The sequence below is a fragment of the Herpailurus yagouaroundi genome, unplaced genomic scaffold, assembly GCF_014898765.1.
Source record: "Herpailurus yagouaroundi ecotype Mexico unplaced genomic scaffold, PumYag 139, whole genome shotgun sequence".
Lineage (NCBI taxonomy): Eukaryota > Metazoa > Chordata > Mammalia > Carnivora > Felidae > Herpailurus > Herpailurus yagouaroundi.
Window position 1 is genome coordinate 83,663,659 of NW_024412394.1, and position 21,835 is coordinate 83,685,493.

At 37.9% G+C, this 21,835-nt stretch overlaps 1 long non-coding RNA gene across 2 annotated transcripts; it reads left to right on the forward strand.

Moving 5' to 3' along the window:
- Nucleotides 1–82: 82 nt before the first annotated feature.
- On the forward strand, nucleotides 83–21,144 carry LOC121030025 (uncharacterized). 2 transcript variants are annotated; one of them, XR_005790043.1, is made up of 3 exons: nucleotides 96–192; nucleotides 4,270–4,394; nucleotides 20,870–21,144. It is a non-coding gene; the product is annotated as an uncharacterized LOC121030025 (long non-coding RNA). The 2 variants fall into 2 exon arrangements; XR_005790045.1 differs by lacking the exon at nucleotides 4,270–4,394 and having other exon boundaries at nucleotides 83–192.
- The last annotated feature ends 691 nt before the right edge of the window (nucleotides 21,145–21,835 follow it).

Consider the following 21,835-nt stretch of genomic DNA (forward strand, 5'->3'; position numbering starts at 1 on the left):
GCCCCATTTTCCCGGCGTGGTGGCGGGCTTGAGTGGGCCCTCTCTTAGGTCCTGAGCGAGCCGGAGGCTAATGGACCTGCTACGCGCTTTCGGTTCCGAGACACAGCGTTAAGAGTTGGTGCAGCTGAGGGGCGCCCTGTGGCTCAGTTGGTTAAGCGACTGACTTCAGCTCGGGTCATGATCTCGCCATCTGTGAGTTCGAGTCCCCTGTCGGGCTTTGTGCTGACCGCTATGAGCCTGGAGCCCGTTTCAGATTCTGTCTCCCTCTTCCTCTGCTCCTCCCCTGCTCACGTTATGTCTTTGAAAAATAATAAACCTTGAAAAAAATTAAAAAAAAAAAAAAAGTTGGTGCAGCCCAGCCCACAAACTCCACATTTTCAGTCTCCCCATAGGCATGGGAAGAGTGGAAGAGAAAGAAAGCCGGTTTAGGGAATTTGGAAAGAAGGGGAGAGAGAGGAAGGTACCAAAAGGTGTTACTTCTTAAACATCCTTTATGGGTTATTGAGCGGGGAAAACGTTTCTGTTCTTTTTTTTTTTTAATGAATACTCAACATATCCCCTGCTCGTGACATGGCCTTCATAAAGCTCAACAAATTTAGCATTCTGTGCTATTACCTGTCATATGGCCCAGACAGGATGTTCTTTGGAAGACACCTTAAAGGGAAAGTCATTTTTCACCCGGATAGAGATCATTTTGTCAAACAGGAGGAACTGAAGCTAGATCTTAGTAAATAAGGGAACAGTCTGGTGAACGGAACAGAATGTACGAAGAAGCCGAGAAGATAAGCAAGTTTTAAGGTATGGAGATGTGGAGGTAGGGAAGAAGTGGGAACCTGTAATGCCTGAAGTTCCAAACCTCCCACAAAAGACCACCAGAGTCATAAGTCAAAGCCAAGCAGCAAGGGTCGTTTATTGCAGGTTCGAACCTGGTCCCCTGCGCACTCGTCGCCGGTGACGCAAGAGGCCTCGATCAGGGTTGGTACAGCGTTTTTATAGACAGAGACAAATAGCACAGGGGAGGTTTCAAATTATGAGGGGCCTGATTAGTTGATTTTAAAGTAAGGACATTTGTTGTTCTCTGATTGGGCGTCCTTTGTCCTTTGGCGGGAAGGCTTTGTCCGTTACTTGTTTCGGGAGGAAAGAAGGGGGAAGGGGGAAGGGGGTAGGTGAGGAATGTGCTAAGCAAGCAGGTTTACAGAAGCGAAAAATGCCGGTTAGTTTATGTACAATCACTCATTCCATTACATATCAGACTACATTTAGGAAGGTTTACAACCCATTCTACTACACAGTGGGTTACATTCAGGAAAGGCCTCACAATGCTCGTAGCAAACAGCAAGCAAAACAGACTTCTCAGCAATTGTATTTCTTATCAAAGATCCATAATAAGCAGAAAAGAGAACCTAGCTTTAAACTAAGGCAGGGCTGTCATTTGGATTGTTCCTTCCAAACCCAGGTTTGGACTGATGGGAAGAAGTCCAAATATTGGAAGTATTTAATTCCAGTTTAATATGAAATGAGCAACTTAAGCCATTGCACTTTGTCGAACGGGAGATTTGCTTGATTAAATGGTGATTTGGGAGAAATAGTTTGTAGAGTGGGGATAATTAGATATTAGATATAGGTGCTGTTTATGCCATAAATGTGCATGTGGGTATGTGGTACTGCCCAAGTTCTGTATATGGATGCATGGTACTGCAGCCTTCCAAGGCTGGCAGCTGTGGCTAAGAGGTTTGGCCTCTGGACATTTCTGTATAGATTCACTGATGGTATCTTTCTTAAGTTAAAACAAATGTGCTTTGAGGGATGATACTATCTCATGCCTTATCTTTTTTTTTTTTTAATTTTTTTTTTCAATGTTTATTTATTTTTGTGACAGAGAGAGAGCATGAACGGGGGAGAGGCAGAGAGAGAGGGAGACACAGAATCGGAAACAGGCTCCAGGCTCTGAGCCATCAGCCCAGAGCCTGACGCGGGGCTCGAACTCCCAGACCACGAGATCGTGACCTGGCTGAAGTCGGACGCTTTAACCGACTGTGCCACCCAGGCGCCCCTCATGCCTTATCTTTTTGCCAACCATTTAGTCACTTGCCATTTCTCAGAATTTACCAACAAGTTGAGGAGATAACAATGATTTAAAGTGTTTAAACCTTGGGAATTTGGAGGAGGGGAAAAAGGTTGGCAACTAGTGAAGATTCAAGGAAGTTGGCATAAAAAGATGGCATCTATGCACTTTCAGTACCAATGACTAATATGCTAACAAGTAAAACAGCCTGTTTTCTGACTGTGCTTAGGTAGCGCTTTTTTACCCACAGCTACAGGAGTGTAATAGAAGAAAATGGGAATTTGCAGCCAGGTGTCCAGTGTTGTTTGGTAGTGTAATTGAGCCAATAGGAGTTTGCTCTTTGGTGAGTCAGAAAGTGCACCAGGTTGAGTTGTGGCACAAAGAAAGCTTTTATTTGCAGGGAATCAAGAGATCGTGGGGAATGGCTTCCAAAGCTGTACCTACCTGTATGTGTACATTTGTGATTGGCCCTGATAAATTGGAATCTACTTGGAGGCTAAACTACAAAAAAAGAAGTTATTTCAGTGTCCTGAGAGGACAGGAAGGTGGGAGCTGGAAGAGCTGAGACCAAAATATCTGGTACTTGCTTCCCATATCCTATAAAAAAGGGAAAGTTTTCTACCTCAAGGTTTAGTCTTCCTCATTTTTTTATTTTCCAGTAGTATTCTGATTGCTCATCAGTATGTATAGCATTTCAGTGTACTTGCATGTACAACTTAGTGTAAAAATACATTTCACTACAACAATGGTTTTGCCAAACCACTAACAAAAATGTAGTGTCCTGTAATATTAGCATGTTGGTACCTAGTTATTTTTCTAACTGCTGGCTCAACCAACAAATATTGGATGATAATTTCTTTAGTCATCTGTTTTCATAAAATACATATCCAGTTATTCTTCCCCTCCACTTGACTGTTAAACTGTTTTCTTCCCTTTGCCCCATATCATGTTTTACAATCAATACTTTTAGTACAGATAATTACCCACTATCTAAAAACACCTTTACCATGGTGCCTGAGTGGCTCAGTGGGTTAAGCCTCTGACTCTTCATTTAGGCTCAAGTCACAATCTCAAGGTTCATGAGTTTGAGCCCTGTTTTGGGCTCGGAACAGAGCCTGCTTGGAATTCTCTCTCTCCCTCCCTCTCTGTCCCTCCCCCTCCCCTGCTCATGCTTTCTGTCTCAAAATAAAACTTTTAAATAACAACAAAAAAAAATAGAGCTTTATCATGAAACCTTTCATAAGCCAAAATGACAATACCATTAATTTGTGAAAAAAGTTTTAGCATCCCCAGACCCCAAAAATAACCTCTTTTATAGGCTTTTCTGATACCTAGAACACATCTTGTTAACAGATGCACAAAATAAATTGAAATTAAGCACCTAGATTTTTGTTCCCTCTCTCTCTCCCCTCTATCTGCCTAGAAAGCTAAAGCTTCTGTGTTTTGTCTTTTTAGGTCTTTGGTTACTTAAGAAAGTTAAAACTTCTCAGTGTTAAAGGAGCTTAGTTTTGCTAACAACTATATAACTCTCTGTAGAATCCCTATTGCCACCATTGTTAAAAATATAAATATTAAATTTATAATGATCTGCAATCCTATTTAGGCATGTGCTTTAAAACTTTGAGTTTTTTAACAAACTTCCTAAGATTTAAATGGTAGAGTCTTTTTGACTAATTAGTCTTACTTGGTGTGTTAAGCACTATCAAGCCAATGATGATAAACCATTGGTTATATTGTATAGGTAAATGCTATAACTATTCAAGAAAATATATAAAATTCCTGAAGTTTTAATATGTCCTAACATAAGGTCATCACTTGATATTCTGATTATTGAAGTCTTATGTATCACAGAACCATATTTGTGTCAGCTGCATTATAATGAACTCTTCATATCAGTCTTTAGCCATGTCCATTTCTGACGTTCTTTTGTCAATTATAGTTATTGCTCTGATGCTCTTGCCCAGTGAGTTTTGTCTTCAAGGAGACTCATGTAAATGACCTTTTTTTTTTTTTTTTAGTATAGGTATTTGATATGTTTAACATAATAAAACTGAACTGGGTTAAATTTCTTGAACTAACGGGACAGCTACATGCGACCTGAACAAAAATTACTAACATAAGACTAAATGAATTGAGAAAGATGATTATAGTTTTTATGACTCTTGTTTGAAACATTGCTGGTTCTCTAATGTATTCTCTTCCAGAATAAGGAAGTTTTCTCTTATGATACCTGTGACGTATAGAAATATGATAAAATATTCCTTTGCAAACAAATTGAAACCTCTAACTTGTCTCCCTACATGAACCCTCCAGAATTCAGAAACTCTCAGTGAATATTCTTTCTTCTGTAGCAATTACAATTATTTGCATAAGTTCAGTGAGAATCTACTCTCCTAGTAACAGGACACCATTTGGAAACATTGGTTATATTACCGAGGCTTTGACAGGAATGTCATATTTGAGAGAGGCGTGCGTAGATTCAGATATGACCAGACAGCCTTAAGGAACTAAGGTTGACTTTGTGGAGCCAATAGAACCCCCTTTGAAATGTCAGCCTGATACCTTACTTACAGAGTTCCTAGGAGCCTTACCAGGTGAGTAAAGAATGGCACTTCCTGGCAGGTGCAGAAACCTCAAGATATTTAGGGGACCTCAAGAAAAGGAATGAATACACCCAAATCTATAGGTATTGCAGACAAGTCTGACAAGTATTTGGCTTGGCTCTGGCCTTAGGAGTCTATTGAAAGTTCAATCTAGAGATTCCTTATAAAAGATTCCCAGCAATACATATTTTAAAGGATCTGTCTGATCAACCACTATTCTTGCTGAGCTTATGTAAATAATTAGGTCAAGTTTGTTAAAAGTGGACTTGTTTTGGGGTGCCTGGGTGGCTCAGTTGGTTGAGCATCCGACTTGGGCTCAGATCATGATCTTGCAGCTTGGGGGTTCGAGCCCCGCATCAGGCTCTGGGCTGACAGCTCGGAGCCTGGAGCCTGCTTCAGAGTCTGTCTCTCTGCCCATCCCCCACTTGTGCTTTCTCTCTCTCTCTCTCTCTCTCTGTCTCTGTCTCTGTCTCTCAAATATAAATAAACATTTAAAAAATTTAAAGTGGATTTGTTTTACAAATTAGTTTTGATTTGGTTATCTCTGGAAATAAGGGTAAATTTAGAGAAAAGTGTTTCAATAACACATCCTTATGAATGTTAGATTCTAGTTTTGATTAAATAGCATAAGTTAGACAACTTGAGGTAAACTTCAGAGATTGCCGTAATAGCTCACATATAGATAGTCTTCCTGCTTGTTACTCTGTGGGGATAATAAAAGGGACCCCATGGGCATGTGGTTATTTAAATAGCTGGACAATGGGATGGACTCTCCAACAATTGTGTAACTTCGCTGTCACCTTGATTAATTCTATGTGGCTGGGATAACAAAATCGCTCCTTAAAAGCCAGAGCATACCCCACTCCACTGCGTTAACTATGGACTTTGGAAAAAATAGATGACCCCAGCCTCCTTATATTTGGATTGGATAATACACTTGGGGATGTCCTTATCTCCTGGAACAGATCATCTCCCACTTGCCCGTGATTCCTCATAATTAGAATATTGTTAAGATTAGACATCAGAGAAAGAAGGCTTCTTACTGGTTTTATCCTTTAATCATATCTGTCCTGAGAGCCACCTCTGTTGACGTAAAATTACAAGTAGAGGCTAAAGCCAAACATATAGCGGCCACCTTTATCCAAACCCAAAATGAAGTCAGCCACAAATTCGAAAAGTGGCCCTCCAAAACTTAATGGCCCTTAACATCCTGAATGCAAGTCAAAGAAAAAGTTATTATGCTAATATTGAGACTAAATGTGTATATATCCCAGATGACTCTGCTAATGTATCCAAAGTTTTAGCCCACATGTATACCATATATAAATGGTAACTCTTTACAGTGGACACATCATGGTAAGCTACAAAACCAGTCTTCATGCTAGATTTGTGGCTTATTTCACACATCAAGCACTTCAGACCTCCCTTGGTGGGTTTCTCCATTACAAGGTACAGATTGGCCTTATTTATATCAATGCATAGCCAATATGACAGATCACTCCAATACCAGGACATAAAAGGATATTTCTATTACTAAAAAAAAAAAAAAATGTTTCTTGCTGACCTATGATAAATGTTACATGGGACTCTCCAGGCCGTAAGAGTCCTTTTTCTTATCCTCAAACTATCAAAATTTTAACTGAAAATGCCAACCCACAGATGGGCTCACGACAATGCTGGACAAGATCCACGTTCCATTGGTGTGACCATCTGACATCTATTTTTCTTCCATCAGTACATTTAGAAGATGTCATACGGCACATGGAGGCCCTTGATAAATACACATTAAGGCCTTAAATGACTCCCAATATAGCATTATGTTATTAAACACTAAAGTAACTCCAATGCATAAATCGATTCTACAAAATAGAATGACATTAGATATCTTAACAGCAGCATGAGGAGGAATGTCTGCCATTGTAAAAGAAGAATATTGTGTCTGTATTCTAGATTATAACTAAAATGTAACAGGTTTACTTACTGATACAAAGAATCAAATTGGTGCTCCTAATGACTGCATTGTCACTTGATAATTGGTTACATTCCTGGTCAGGAGGTGGGCTATCATCTACCTCTTATTTTTCATTTTAATAATAATTCTAATGTGTTGTCTCTTTTGCTTGGTTCTCTCCTATTGCCAAGCAAGCAGTTCCTGACTCCTTCCATCCTACTCAAAACAAATTCATCCCGATGTCCCCTCTGGGCTCTACAGTAATGGCCCACCATAACAGTTTCTTGTAGGGTAAGAGAGTAACTAATTTCAGTCCCTGAGTAGGGACATCTCTACGACCCCTATCAACTTGAGGAAGTTACAGAAGATGAACCCTTTGCCTTTCAACAATCTTAAAGATGTAAGGACTGAAAAGTTGGTCAGGGAGGAAATGATGAAGAACAGAAGCAGAAAAATGTTCACCTGTAGCATAGAAGACTGACCTATATAGCCTGACAATATAGGTCCAATAAGAATTAAATATGTACTGGTTGTTACATTCTCTCATGACTGCCTGTACATGTCACCAATAGTTAATATCGAGCTGAATGATAAAGCACCAGAGAAATCTTGCAAAAGTAGTTTTATGAGTAGAAATTCGAACAAGATATCTATTATCTAATACCCCCTGCGCATGTCCCCTGCCCCTTGAGCACTGCGTATATAACCATCAGATTCATACAGCAAAAATGCAGCTTTTTCTGCTCACGGGTCCTGTCCCTGTGCTGTAATAAAAGCACCTTTTTATTTTGCACCAAAAATGTCTCAATAATTCTGTCTTGACCGTTTGCTCATGCCCCACATCAGCACAGGTATTCACAGATACGGTTCAAAGACAGCAGTTTGACGCTAAGATGCTGAGTGTGGTTCCCAGGGACAGAGCTTGGCAGTGTGACTCTGACTGCTCAGACCGCATGCTTCCTCTAGGAGGCTCGCTGTAAAACCAATGCTGAATGCCATTTTTACCTTTCACCCTTTTTTGGTAAAAGCAAAAATTCTCTTAATTCTTTGGTTTGTTTGTTTTGGGGTTATTTCCTTAGTAGTTGCTCTAGGGTTTGCCATATATATTTTAACTTATCAGAGTCTACTGCAGATTTATACAAACTTAATTCCAGTACCATATAGATATATTACTCTTAAATAGTTCTTTTTCCTGCCTTGTGGTGCCATTATTATACATATTACATCTATAAATGTTACAAACCCAACAATACATTGTTATAAGTGTTAATTTACATAATTGTATGCCTTTTAGAGAAGCTGGGAGAAGAAAAGTCATAACCTTACTCCAATACAACTTTATTCCCCAATCGCCTCTTTGCTGTTATCAGCAAATGTATTACATTTCTATATGTGATAGGCCTAACAATACACACACACACACACACACACACACACACACACACACACACTTATATATAATTTTATATAACTACCTTTGAAATCAATTAAGAAGAGAAAGGAGAAGTAATATACATGTATGCAAAGTTTTATAATTACATAATTATTTCACCAGTACTCTACTTCTTTGCTATTTTTCATATGGTTTCGAATTACTGTCTGAGGTCACTTGTTTTCAGCCTGAAGAATTTCTTTCAGTATTTCTTGATAGTTGGGTTCTCTTACAGTGAATTCTTTTAATCTCTATTTATCTGACATTGCCTTTATTTAAGCTTCATTGTGCTACTTCATATTTCCTCTTTAGATAAAGATGTCTTTTAGACAAAAACGTCTTTCAGCGTTTGACTCTGGTGTTTCTGGGTATACCTCTCTTTGTGTTTTCCCTACTTGGAGTTTGTTGAGCCTTTTGGATGTGTTGATTAATGTTCTTCATCAGATATGGGAAATTTGGGCATTATTTTTTAGAACAAGTTTTTGTGGTTTTGTTTGTTTGCTTGCTTTTTCCTCTCCCCTCTCCTGGTAATTCCAATACAAGTATGTTGGTGAGATTAATGTGTCATACATTACTCTGAGGCTCTGTTCACTTTTCCTTCATTCTTTTTGTTCTCTCATTTTTTTTAAATTGTGTAATCTATCAGCTTTTCTTTATATTTGCTGATTCTTTCTTCTACCAGTTCAGCTGGTTGAGCTCTGTAGTGATTTTTTTTTCTTGGTTATTTTACTTGCAACTTTAGAATTTCCGTCTTTTTTTTTTTTTAAATAATGTCTTTCTCCTTTTTGATATTGTCTCTTTGATGAGACATTATCATCATGCTTTCTTTAAATTTTTAAACATAGTTTCCTTTCGTTCTTTGGATATATTTATGATAGCTGCTTTGAAGTCTTTGTCTGCTATGGTCAACATCTGGGCCCCCTCAAAGTTCTATTGCTTGCTTTTTTTTTTTTTTTAAACTGTGTGTGCGGGCAACTTTCTTATTTCTTTGCATATCATATGTATATATATTTTTTTATTTTAGATAATATATTGTAGCAACTCTGGATATGATTCTCCCCTACCCATTTGGTGCTTATTATTGTAGTTTGCTTGTTTATTTAACTACTGGTCGCACTATTTTAGTTTAAAGCCTCTGATGTTGCTCCTGAGAGGTCACATCTTTTGTGGTTACCTGGACTGAAAATGGTTTTAGAAGGGCTTTCTTTGACTGCCTCTTTCTTTGATCACACTCAGATGTTTGACTCCTTTCATTGCTAGCTGGTCCACTTTATTGTTTTTACCGTTCCCTCGGACATAAATTGCTACACAGTTTTGACACGATTAAAGCTGAGTCTCATTTTAGAGGTGGTTCTGAAGGCAATTTATGATGATTGCTCTGACCCCAGACTGATTTTCTTAGGTATCTCTTTCCTTGTTTCTCTCTGGCATCAACAATGCCTACCACACAAGGGAGTTTTTCAAACCAGTTCACCTGTGCTCTTCTCTCCTCAGCCACTACCGCAAATTCTGATCACCTCTGTATATGGCAGTATTGAGAAAAGTCGCATATAGACATGTCATAAAGATGCCCCAGGAATTAATAGACTCAGCGTGTTAAAGACCACAGAAGTTAAATGAGATAAAGTTTCCACTGAGGCCATTGTGGGACTGGGAGACTAGGGAGGGAGAGAAAAACACTTTTTAAGGTTTCTATAGGGAACATGATTATGTGTCCACAAGAAATGAATTAAAAGTTTCCTGAAATTGAGATGAAAATTACAAGAATTTGAATAGATCCAGTCAGCACAATCTTGGCATCCAGTAACATTAGCTGTTGTAAGGAAAAGAAGTGGAGTGCAAGTATGACAATAATCAAGGGTAATGAATTGATTTTGTAAGTCAGTGGAAGATTAAAGAGCCTAGGGACTCAAAGATGCTAGACAGAAGAGCAGAGCTGAAAGGAGCATGGAATTAGGCTAACCAGAGAGATTAAAAAAAAAAAAAGCCAAAGTACACCCCAATGTGTTGAAAGACACCAAAAGGGAAAGGGAAACCAGTGGTTATCTGATGGCAAGGCTTAAGTGCAACAAATGTGGGAGGAAACAGAGCTGGAAGAAAGAATCTACATAGAGGTAAAGCCTTGAGATTTAGTCTTCAGGGTGGAGAAATTCAGAGCTATCAGACAGACTGAAATAAAATGGAGATAAAAGGTTTTGCAAATACGGAGCATGAGAAATTATAAAACAAGGCTTTCTGATGAGTCATTTTTGATCTTATGAAATTCTTGTAATGGCAAGAGATCAAAGACAAAATTCTCAGCCTAGTATTAGATGTTTTGTGGGAGATCTGGAAAGGAAGACATAATTTTCAAAATTATGCATTACATGTAGAAATTATTTCAACATTTGACACAAAGATATGTTTCATTTAGTATTAAAATTTTAGTCTTTCTGATTCACACAGAAGAAACATAGCCAAGAAGAAATTCTTATTTAGTGTCAACCATTATTTTAAGATTTGCCTATTGGAATGATAACTTTTTGAATTTTATAGTAAGCTCCTATTCAGTAGAATTAGACTGTCACCTGAGGAATTCAGTTGAGAGTTGACCAGTCACCCAGTGAACATTCTGTTTGCATAAAGCCTTTGCTCTAATATGGAGATGGTAGCTTCAGTCTTTCGTCTATAAAGGCATGTTGGGAAGCAATTGTTAAATTTTGAATTGTAGCTATCAGCAACTTAATTATTTCAGAATTATCTGTTGAGCAATCATGTACTAAAGTGAAGCCAGTATCTCAACACGATTAGCGCCCTTCATGTCCTAGGAGGCTCTGTCCTGACCACTGAGAATCCAGTGGTGAAAAAAGACATGATTGCAATCGTCTAGGAGGAGGATATGACAAACTGAACCAAGTTGTCTAGAAGGAGGACATGACAGACTAAACCAAGGAGTCAGGGATTTTTTTCCTATGTAACTTTTTAGTTTAATAGTAAATAGATGAATGTGAAGATTAAGATGACAATACAAATAATTTTCCTTTCAACATCTCCCTTAATTCCAAATGAATAAACTACACACAAAGGTTTACTTAATGATTTATAAACATAAGAAAAGTAACTGTTCACTGAGCACCTACTGTGTCCCCAAGTGGTTAACATACATTAATTCTAATTGGTGACAGTAGCAAAGTGGGCAATGGCTGCTTCTCGTGCAAACTTGAGTATAAGCCCACCCCCCCCCCCCCCAATAACCTCTAAGTCTCTTTGGAAATCCTCACAACACATCTCAAGGGAGATATTACTGACTTCATTTTATAGATAAGGAAACTGAGGTCAGATTGATTAAATAAATTGCCTATGGCCTCCCAGCTTCTAAATGTAAAAGTTATCATTTGAACCAAAATCTTGTGGGTTGTTTTCTACACAGTGCTTCAGTAAAGCCTATGTTTCTTCTTCGTATCTATATGGAATACTAAGATATACTTTAAAAAAAATTCTTCATTTGATTTCTTATACCACTTTGAGTTTCTTCTACCTCACTTTATTTTCTTTGCTCAGATTTATGTCTGAGTAAAAAGAAGAAAGGGTATTTTAAGACTGCCAGCAAACATTTCTGACTGTGTGGCTAGATAGCCAGGCTGATGAAGAGGTAGGAAGTGAGTGGAGGTTTCAAAACTGATATTCCCAGCATTACTTTAGATACTCTTAATTCCTATTTTATATTCCTGATAAAGGTCCTGGGCCAATTTGTCCTCAAATTCCTTTCTTGGTCTGGCTCTAGTTTACAGAAGAAAGAATTCCCCTGCCAGTTGGTTTATTGCCAGGGTCAAATCCTGGGGAGAACTGAAGGGTGAGGGGAAGATGGAAGGCAAACTTTGTGTCATCCCCTCAACAGCAGTGCCTTGACTGGTAGCCTGATGTGGTTCCACACTGGCCCCTGTGCTCTGATAATGCTGCCTTCTGCTTTTGTCCCTTCAGGCTGGGATAGGGGAGATAATGGTTTGCTATTGTTGCTAGCCTCTGGGTGCCCTGGGTGTCCTACTGGGGTTCTCAGTCTTTCATCACCTGTGTAACCGTGCCCCCGCAACAAAATCCTGCTGTTTTAGGGGAGCCTGGGTGGCTCAGTTGGTTGAGTATCTGGCTTCAGATCAGGTCATGATCTCATAGTTTGTGAGTTTGAGCCCCGCATTGGACTTGCCACTGTCAGTGCAGAGCCCGCTTGGGATTCTCTTTGCCCTTCCACTGTGTGCTCTTTCTCTCTCTCAAAAATAAATAAACGTGTTTTTTTTAATGCTGATGTTTTAAAAACTCAGGTGGTTTTTCATATGATTTCACTTACATGTGGAGCCTAAAAAAAAAGCAAATGAATAAGCAAACCAAAAGCAGAAATGGACTCATAAATACGGAGAACAAACTGATGGTTGCTAGAGGGGAGAGCTGTGGGGGCATGGGTAAAATGGGTGAAGGGAGTGGGAGACACAGTCTTCTAGTTCTGCAAGGAGATAAAATGCACAGAATAAGGAGTAGAGCCCATGGTATTATAACAACATTGTATTATGGTGTCCGATGGTAGCTACCACACTTGTGGTACACATAGCATAACATATCGAGTTGTTGAATCACTCCCTGTGTTGTACACCTGGAACTAAGGTAACATTGAGCATGAACTGTAGTGAGTTGAAAAAGAATTCAGGTGGTTTTGTTTTCCTGATTAGATCTTGACACACACCCAAAATACTTTAGACTTCCTTATGAAGCTCAGTGCACTTGTAAATGTATATTTAATAATTGTCTTCTTAGCCAAAGTCTAAGTCTCATAAGGGCAGAGACCATGTCTGTCTCCTTCACCCCTATATTGCAGTAATTGCCAGATAAAAAGGGTTTAATAATTATTTGTTGAATGAATGAATGGATGGATGGATGGATGGATGAATAAGATGTGCCATCAAGTTTTTCTCTCCTCAAAGCATCTGTCACCTCCTCACTTCTTATTCTTGCCCATCGGATCTGGGCATCTTGAGGGCAGAATAAATATTTATCACATGAATAAAAAAGCTGTTTCAAATTCATTACTTTCCAGACTAACCAACTTTGATACCCACAGCCAAAATGAACAGCAGAATATAATGGACATTTAGTTATCTCAAAAACTCTGACTAAACATTTTGTTTTCTTTTAAAACAGCATAATGCTTGATACAGGCAAAAACATGATTTACATATATAGTCCTTGGCCTTGAGGAACTATAAATGTAGTAAAGGAAGTAGATTTATAATTACAAATTATCCCAAGGTAGGAAATCATGGAATACTTAAATTTGGGGGTTTCATGTGAGTCTGAGTCTTGAAGGGTAGTCATATCTTACTAGGTTAAGGAGTGGAGAGAAAGGCATTTCAGATAGGGAAGAGAATGTACAAAGTATCATACTATGAAGTATCCCGTAGTATGGTTCATTCAGAGAAGTGGAAACGAAGCTCTATAGCTGAAGCAGGGAGAATTAAAGGACACTTCAATGCCTACCAAACTGCATGCATTTCTCTGTTTTTCTTGATGGCAACTGTAAGGATTTTAGAGTGTGGTAGATTGAATTACTGACCCTATTCTTTATCTCTCCCTGCACCACCTCCTTGCTATTTCCTTGAATATATATATACATACATATATGTGTTTATATATACGTATATATGTACATACGTATATATATATGTATATATATACATATATATGTGTGTGTACGTGTATATATATATATTCAAGGGATGCCTGGGTGGCTCAGTCAGTTAAGCACTGACAGTCACACACTGACAGTGGGGAGCCTGCTTGGGATTCTCTTTCTCTCCCTCTCTCTGCCCCTCCCCTGCTCATTATGCCTTTCCCCCCAGTTCCTTTACCTTGACCAATGGGATGAGAGTAGATGTAAAGCAGGCAGGAACTTGAAATGTACTTGAGAAGGAGGGTTTGCCCTTTTGAGTCTCAAAAGGCATGGGATAAGATCTTCCTGTGGGCAGCTGCTGACTCTTGCCTAGACTTCAAAATGAACGCAGGGAGCAGAGCCATACCATCTGACCAATGAATCCAGGAGTGAAATAACTGCTCATTGCTGTATGCCACTGAGATTTTGTGGTTCTTTTTTATGCAGTGTTGTTGCAGTAGTAGCTGACACAGAGCGATCCATCCATAACACCTCTTTTTTGCAGCCTCATTTCAGAATCAATTGAGAGAGAAGGAGTACGGTAGTGCCCGGGAAGGGAGTGAGAAAGTAAAGGAGGACGGAAGAACAATCATTCAGATAGAGAGAGCAAATATCTCCTTTATTATGAAAATTCTACTTTGAAGGATGAGGCTTACGAGCATTTGAACACTGGCTTCGTGATACAGACCTCAGAATCACATGGTTCTGATTCAGCTACAGCACATTTGGTACACAGAGGCTGAGCCTTTTTCTTGAAACTCTGCCAGACCCAGAAGAGCAGAATGGCTGTCTTTGGTGGGCAGATCCCAAAGGCAGAAGGATGGGGAGGGTGAAATATCCATATCTAGATCCCACTCTCAACTTTACCCATAAGATCATTTCTATCTATAAAAGTGCCTAATTAATAATGCCCACTTCTCAGGGTTCTATGAGGGTTACATTAAAACATATAAAGCACCAATAGAGCGCCTGATTTAGACAGCTCAACAAAATACTTGCCTTCATTCTTTCCCTACCCTATCCTGCCTCCGTTTCTGTTTTTGTTTATCTAGTATTCTTTTTCTCCTCTTCTTTTTGCTTTTCTTCCTGTCCATCTCCACTCCATCTCCTGCTCCATCTTTCCACTTCTACTCTAAATTAATGATAATGTATAGTGTATTGATTTTGCCAACTCTATGCTCCTTAATTTACACATCCAATGTATGAAGCATTTATTTCCTTCTATAAACATAGATCAAACTAAATTAAATTCCTTTCAAAAATTGGTTTGGACGTTCAATTGATCTTCACTTATGAAGTCATTGCATCTTAACCTAAAAACTTTCATCCCCTCAATATGTCATTGTCAAATTTCTCATAGGTTTTCTATTTTTACTTGTGGTTAGATTTTATGAAGAACAAGCTATCCTAATTTAATATGTGCTTGAGCTTATTATGCGTTTAATTTCAAGTCTCTTCAGATCACATACTGGAGCAATATGTAGGCCATTAAACAACACTGCTGTGTCTCCATTTTCAATGCTCATCTTTTTTTTTTTTTTCTTTTCTTTTTTTTTTGGTGGAATTTAAACAATGATGTTGAGGAATTGACACAAAAGAAAAATAAAAAAGCTCAGCACTGGGCCCAGGTGATATAGTTAATGACAGGCAGGCAGGCAGGCAGGCAGGAAGGAAGGAAGGAAAGAAGGAAGGAAGGAAGGATGGAAGCAGGAAGGGAAAGAAAGGAGGGAAGGGGAGAAAGAAGGAGGGAAGAAGAAAAAAAGATATAAATCTAAAAGCTGTTACTTATCAGGATGATGTAAACATGAAAGAAGTGAATAAGGACTGTTACAAGAAAACAAGGAGGCCCCAGTCCCATTTGCCTCAGAACCATGAGACAGAAACAGGAACACAGGTAAGGACAGCCTACAATGCAGTGGAGGTGGGGGTACAAACAGCATTTGGGTTCATCAAGTAGGCAGTCCGTGTGAAGATGACAAATATAAAACTTCTGAATCCACGTACACTCGTTATTTCCAACTTATTTATGGCTTTTGGACATGAAAGATGATGTGGGGAAAAACATAAATGACTTAAAAACTTTACATACCAGAATGGTTTAGGAAGACAAAAGACACACAGTTGAACAGTATGAAAATTTCAGTCTACCATCGCCACATACTTTGAGATTTTTTTTTTAAGTTTATTTATTTTGAGAGAAAGAGCAAGAGAGAGCATGTGTGTGCAAGCAGGGGGAGGGGCAGAGAAAAAGGGAAAGAGAAAATCTCAAGCAGGCTCTGCACTGTCAGTGTGTGGCGCCTGATGGGGGCTCGATCTCACGGTTCATGAGATCATGACCTGAACTGAAATTAACAGTTAACCGACTGAGCCACCCAGGCTCCCCAAGAGCTCTTGATTAGGGTAAAATATTTCCTAAAATTTGGAGAAAGTTTTTGTATTGTTTTGTTTGTTCTGTACATTGGTTTTTTTGAACATTCAATGGGCCTAGCTCTTCTTTGTTTCTTTCTTTCTTTTGCACATATTCCTCTGTGGAAAGCCTGTGGCACCCGCCGCATTAGGAAAGGGAAAGGCAGAACTGTTCATCCTTCAACAGTAACATTTGCTTCTTTTAAAGACCTGCTTCTCTGACCTTCCCATATTTAGTAAAGCAAGGAATAACAGAGGGAGATGCATTAATAACACTGGCAGTTTTATGCAGCAATGCCTAAAAGTAAAAAAAAGAAAGAAATTTAGATATAGCATGCATTTTACAGATCAGGGGAAACTTTCCAGATGTTCTATCTGGAATATTTAGGTAATTTTTTTAAATGTACTGCTGACAGTGGTGAATATCAGTTTCCATTGTGCGAGACTTGTGACTCGATCTGTCTCAGATCTGTGTGGCAGGCTTGGGTTTATTCTGGCATCTTGAAATGTCTTCAGATTATGGGGTGAACATTTTTCTTGCCCCTCTCTTGAGCACGGTGGGGGGAGGGGAGTGTGCGCTGCTTTACTTCAGTGAAGTACATGCCTTACATTTCCTCTTATCTGAGTGGAGAGACTTGTGGCCATCATGCAGAGTGTCCGGGTGGGATTCAGAAGGGAACTCAGGTGAGCTCACCTCACAACCCAGAGCCAAATAACCCAGCAGTATCATTGTACCGCATATCTCTCATGCACTGTGTATTTTTAACCAGCTTTTCTAGCTGTTCTTGGTAAGAGGGCTAGTCTACAATAAAATACTTTGCTAATACCAGATATGGGAATGCTATATAGATACTAATAAATATATACAGAAAATAACTTTTTATTTTATTGTGAAGAGTTTCAACAGAATGGGTATTGAACTTTACTGAATTTTGTTAGATTTGTAGTAAGATAATTATATATTTTTGGCTTTGATTTATTGATTGAATTAATTATATGAATATACATTCTGATATTAATCTAGTATTTCTTAATTAGAGCCACTTAAAATAATAAGTGTATTACTTTTGGCATGTGACTGAATTCATTTTGCGTAATTTTTATTTAAGGGTTTAAGAATGTATGTTCATAAAGAATCACAACTTTTAATTTTAATTTTATTCTTAAATTTTCATTTAAATTCTAGTTAGTTAACATACATGGCAATATTAGCTTCAGAAGTAGAATTCAGTGACTCATCACTTACATACAACACCCAGTGCTCATCATAACAAGTGCCTTCCTTAATACCCATCATCCATCTAGCCCATCCCCCACCCACCACCCTCCATCGACCCTCAGTTTGCTCTCTGTTGTTAATTTTTAAGTGCAAGTTTTGTTTCTTCTTGGATGAAAAATGTTATGAATATTCAGAGTTTACAATTTTTAAGTGATATTTTTTGTTCATATTTTTATTATTACATTGGTTTTATTGCATCGTATTCAGAGAATATGGCCTAGACCATTTATGTTTTTTGTAATTTGAAACTTCCTTTGTGGCCCAGTAATCAATTTTTCTAAATTTTCCATGGTTATTAAAAAATGAGTAGTATTATTGGTAGGGTGCAAATTTTGGGAAATTAATAAATTTTATTAATTATATTATCAGAATATCCACAGTTCTAATTTCTGTCTACTTCATCCAACAAAGACTGAAAAGTATGTTTATATTTTCTTAGTATAGTGTTTGGGTAATTTTTTCTTTCAATTAAAATAGTTTTTTTAAATCTTTAAAAAATTTTTTAAAGTTTATCCATTTATTTTGAGAGAGATAGAATGAGCATGAGCAGGGGAGAGACAAGGAGAGAGGGGGAGAGAGAATCCCAAGCAGGCTCCGGACTGTCAGCACAAAGCCCAAAAGGGCTTGAACTCACAAACCGTGAGATTATAACCTGAGCCAAAATCAAGAATCAGATGCTTAATCAGCTGAGCCACCTAAGTGCCCCTCAATTAAAATAGTTTTGATATCATATATTTTGATGCAATATTTTTTAGTACATGCAGATTACTCCATAACTGATAAACACACACACACTGTTCATTGTGAATTTCATCACCAAAGAATGACTGTCTTCATCCCACTAAATGCAATTTCCTTTAATTTCTTCCTCCTTGCTAATTATGCAATCAATTCTGCTTAAGAAATTATATTCATTTAATATATCATTTATGAAAAACCCATCTGGGTGTTTATAGAAAAATTTGGAAAAACTCTGATATAGATTCTTTGTAGCTCAAACTTCCTTCTAGTCAGTAGGAATTCAAGTATTTTTTATTAAATTTTTAATGCTCATTCCTACACTTTGAAACCTGGAACACTGAAAGTTAGATGATAATACATTGATAATCAAATTTGAAATCCATATCCAAGAAGCATCTCTTTATGATGAATTAAGTAAACTAATGGCAATACCAAACGCTTAGGTGATTATAGGATGATCTTTGTTGAAAGATAAAGAGTTCTGAGCAATAATTTTAGGTTACTTTAATAAAATTACAATGAAAAGTAAAAAGTCTCTGATTACCCCTCCTTAGACTTAAACCAAATTAAGCATAGTAACATTAATTGTATTTTATAGCAAATTAAACTGATAACCACAATGCCTTAAGTGGAAGAGAAAAAAGAAAATAAACCAAACAAACAAGGATTGATGAGATTTCCTCGCATCGCAAACTTAGCATTTGTGAGGTTTTCTTTTGGTTAATCGTAAATTACTTCTTCAAATTGCCATGTAACTGAGAGTGCACTATTTACAAGATTTGTGATGTTGGTTGGTGCTTAGGTTGTACCTTGGACCACCTAGGATTCTTGTCCTCCAAAGTCTTAGTACATACTTACACTTCTACCATCAGCATATTGGCTTCCTACTTATCCACATCCTTGCCAACACTTTATATTATCAAATTCTAACTTTTGTGTATCTCATAGTTGTGAAAATTTTAAATATCTTTAATATGTTTACAGCCCATTCTTCTTTCTGTCAACTGTTTTGTATTCTTTCCCCATTTCCTAATTTTTTCTTTTACTGCTTTGTAGGAAAGCATTTTATATTCTGGGTACTAACCATTTATCAGTTATGTATTGTCAGGAGCTCAGCTGAGCTCAGAGAGAGAGTGAGCTGAGCTATCAGATATCAGAGTAGCCAATTAAAACAAGAACCCCAAAATGAGAAAGATGGGCATTTAGTGACTTACTGCTGTGATATAAGCAAGAGATTACAACTGGAGAAAGCACTGACTCCTCACTCACCTTCTATTTTTTCCCAGACAAAAGTGCATCACTTAAGGGTCAGGTAGATTCACCTAGACATGGGTATTGTCCTCCTGTGGAGAGAGAATCAAACAAAGGCTCCAGCAGTTTTATGAATCTTGGGATGGACAGAGGCTTATGGGGAAGAGCTAGAACAAGTGTCTTCTTGGTTTCCCCTCCTCTCGCTGACAAGGTGACTCAGCAGAAGCACCTGAAGAAGTCCTCCACCCAGTGCCTCGGATACTGAGACCTAGGAATGAAGGCAAATATTCAGGGAGCTCCACTCAGTGGGGCCTGAGTGCTTGACTGCAGCTCTCTTCAGAGGCCACAATGAGCTAGGTGCACACATCTGGTATGGGGAAGGCAGGTTTCTCCATGAGGCGTGTCAGGAAAAGTCTTGGTAATTGCCTGTGGTCAGGCCTGAATAATCACACATAGGGTTTTAACCAGGACCTGGTCTCCTCTTACGCTGAAAATGTCTTGTCCCTGTGTGTGGTTTATTTTTTCATTCCTTAAATAAGTCAAACTTCTTTAAACATTCTTTTTTGTCCCAAAGTCATAAAGTAGTCTCTTATCATTCTTAAAATCCTTATGCTTTTCCTTATCATATTTAGGAGTTTATATGACATGTGGACATAACTTATTTTTCCATATTTGTAACCAATTGTATAGCACCATTTATTGAATTGTCTATATTGTCTCTATTGATTAGCAATGACATTTGTCATATATGAAGTTTGTGTTTATGTGTGGTTCTGTTTCTAGGCTTACTCTTCTTCTGTTCCTCTGGTCTTTTGTTTCCTTCTGAGGCCACACAATATTGTCTCAATTATTATTGCTTTATAATAAGCATTGTTTATAATTGGGCAAATCCTTCCATCCTGTTTTTGTTGTTTTTTTGGTTTTTTTTTTTTTTTTTCAAATTTATCTTGGCTGTTCTTGCCATTAGCTGCTACATGTACATTTTCACACCAGTTTGTGAAGTTGCATAACAAACTTGGGTATGATTTTGAAAGGAGTTCACATTAAATGTATAGGTTAGGATATGCACTAATCATCTATGCTCAAACACCTGGCTGGCTTAGTTGGTAGAGCATCCAACTCCTAATATCAAGGTCGTAAGTTCAAGCTCCATGTTATGGGTAGAGTTCACTTAAAAATAAACAGCTTTAGTATATCAGAGTCTCTTCCTCGTGTACTTGATTTATTTCCTTAATATCTTCCAATAAAGTGTTCTTAATTAATATTACATTTGATATTAATGTATATTAAATATATATTTATAATAATATATAATAATTATATATTAAAGACTATATATACTCTCATATCCAGTTCCTGTGCTTTTATCTGATTAAATCAAATAATTTTCAGTGGATTCTTTTTTTTATACAAACATTTTCAAATATGATGATTTGGTTCATTTTTTTAATGTTTATTTTGAGAGAGAGAGTGCATGCACAAATGGGGGAGGAGCAGAGTGAGAAGAAGAGAGAGAATCCCAAGCAGGCTCCATGCTGTCAGTGCCAAGTCCAACGGAGGGCTCAGTCCTATGAACCATGAGATCATGACCTGAGCCAGAAATCAAGAGTTGGACACCCAACCGACTGAGCCACCCAGGTGCCCCACAATTTGTTTAATTTTCCCTTTATTTCTTTCATTTGTCTAACTGCACTACTATGGTTTTCTTTATGTTATTCAATATAGTAATGATAGTGAGCATAGTTGTTTCAATCCTGATTTTAATGTGAATTAACCTGACATTTCACTATCAGGTGTGGTAAATTTCTGTAAGCTTATGGTAGATTCCTTTTATCAGGAAAGAAGTTTTCTTCTATTCCTAAGTTGCTATGAATTGTGATAGTAAACGTTGGATTTCCCTAATGCTTTTTTCTCCATTTAAAGAGATGATCAGATAACTTTTTTCCTTCAATATATATATTTTTTTAAATTTTTTTTTCAATGTTTATTTATTTTTGGGACAGAGAGAGACAGAGCATGAACAGGGGAGGGGCAGAGAGAGAGGGAGACACAGAATCGGAAACAGGCTCCAGGCTCTGAGCCATCAGCCCAGAGCCTGACGCGGGCTCGAAATCACGGACCGCGAGATCGTGACCTGGCTGAAGTCGGACGCTTAACCGACTGCGCCACCCAGGCGCCCCTTCCTTCAATATATTAACATGCAAAACTCTATTAGTAAATTTCCCAATGCTAAAATGTTCTTGCATTCTTGTCTGGGATTAATTCAATTAGATCACGACATATAAATTTTTAAATACATTGCTTATTCAGTTTCCTGATACTTCCACAGTGATTTTTGCATCTATGATTCATGAAAGGCCAGATTTCCATTCTTATTCTGTCCTTCACTGGTTTTCATATGAAATTTTTCCCATATTCTGCTTTCTGTATGTC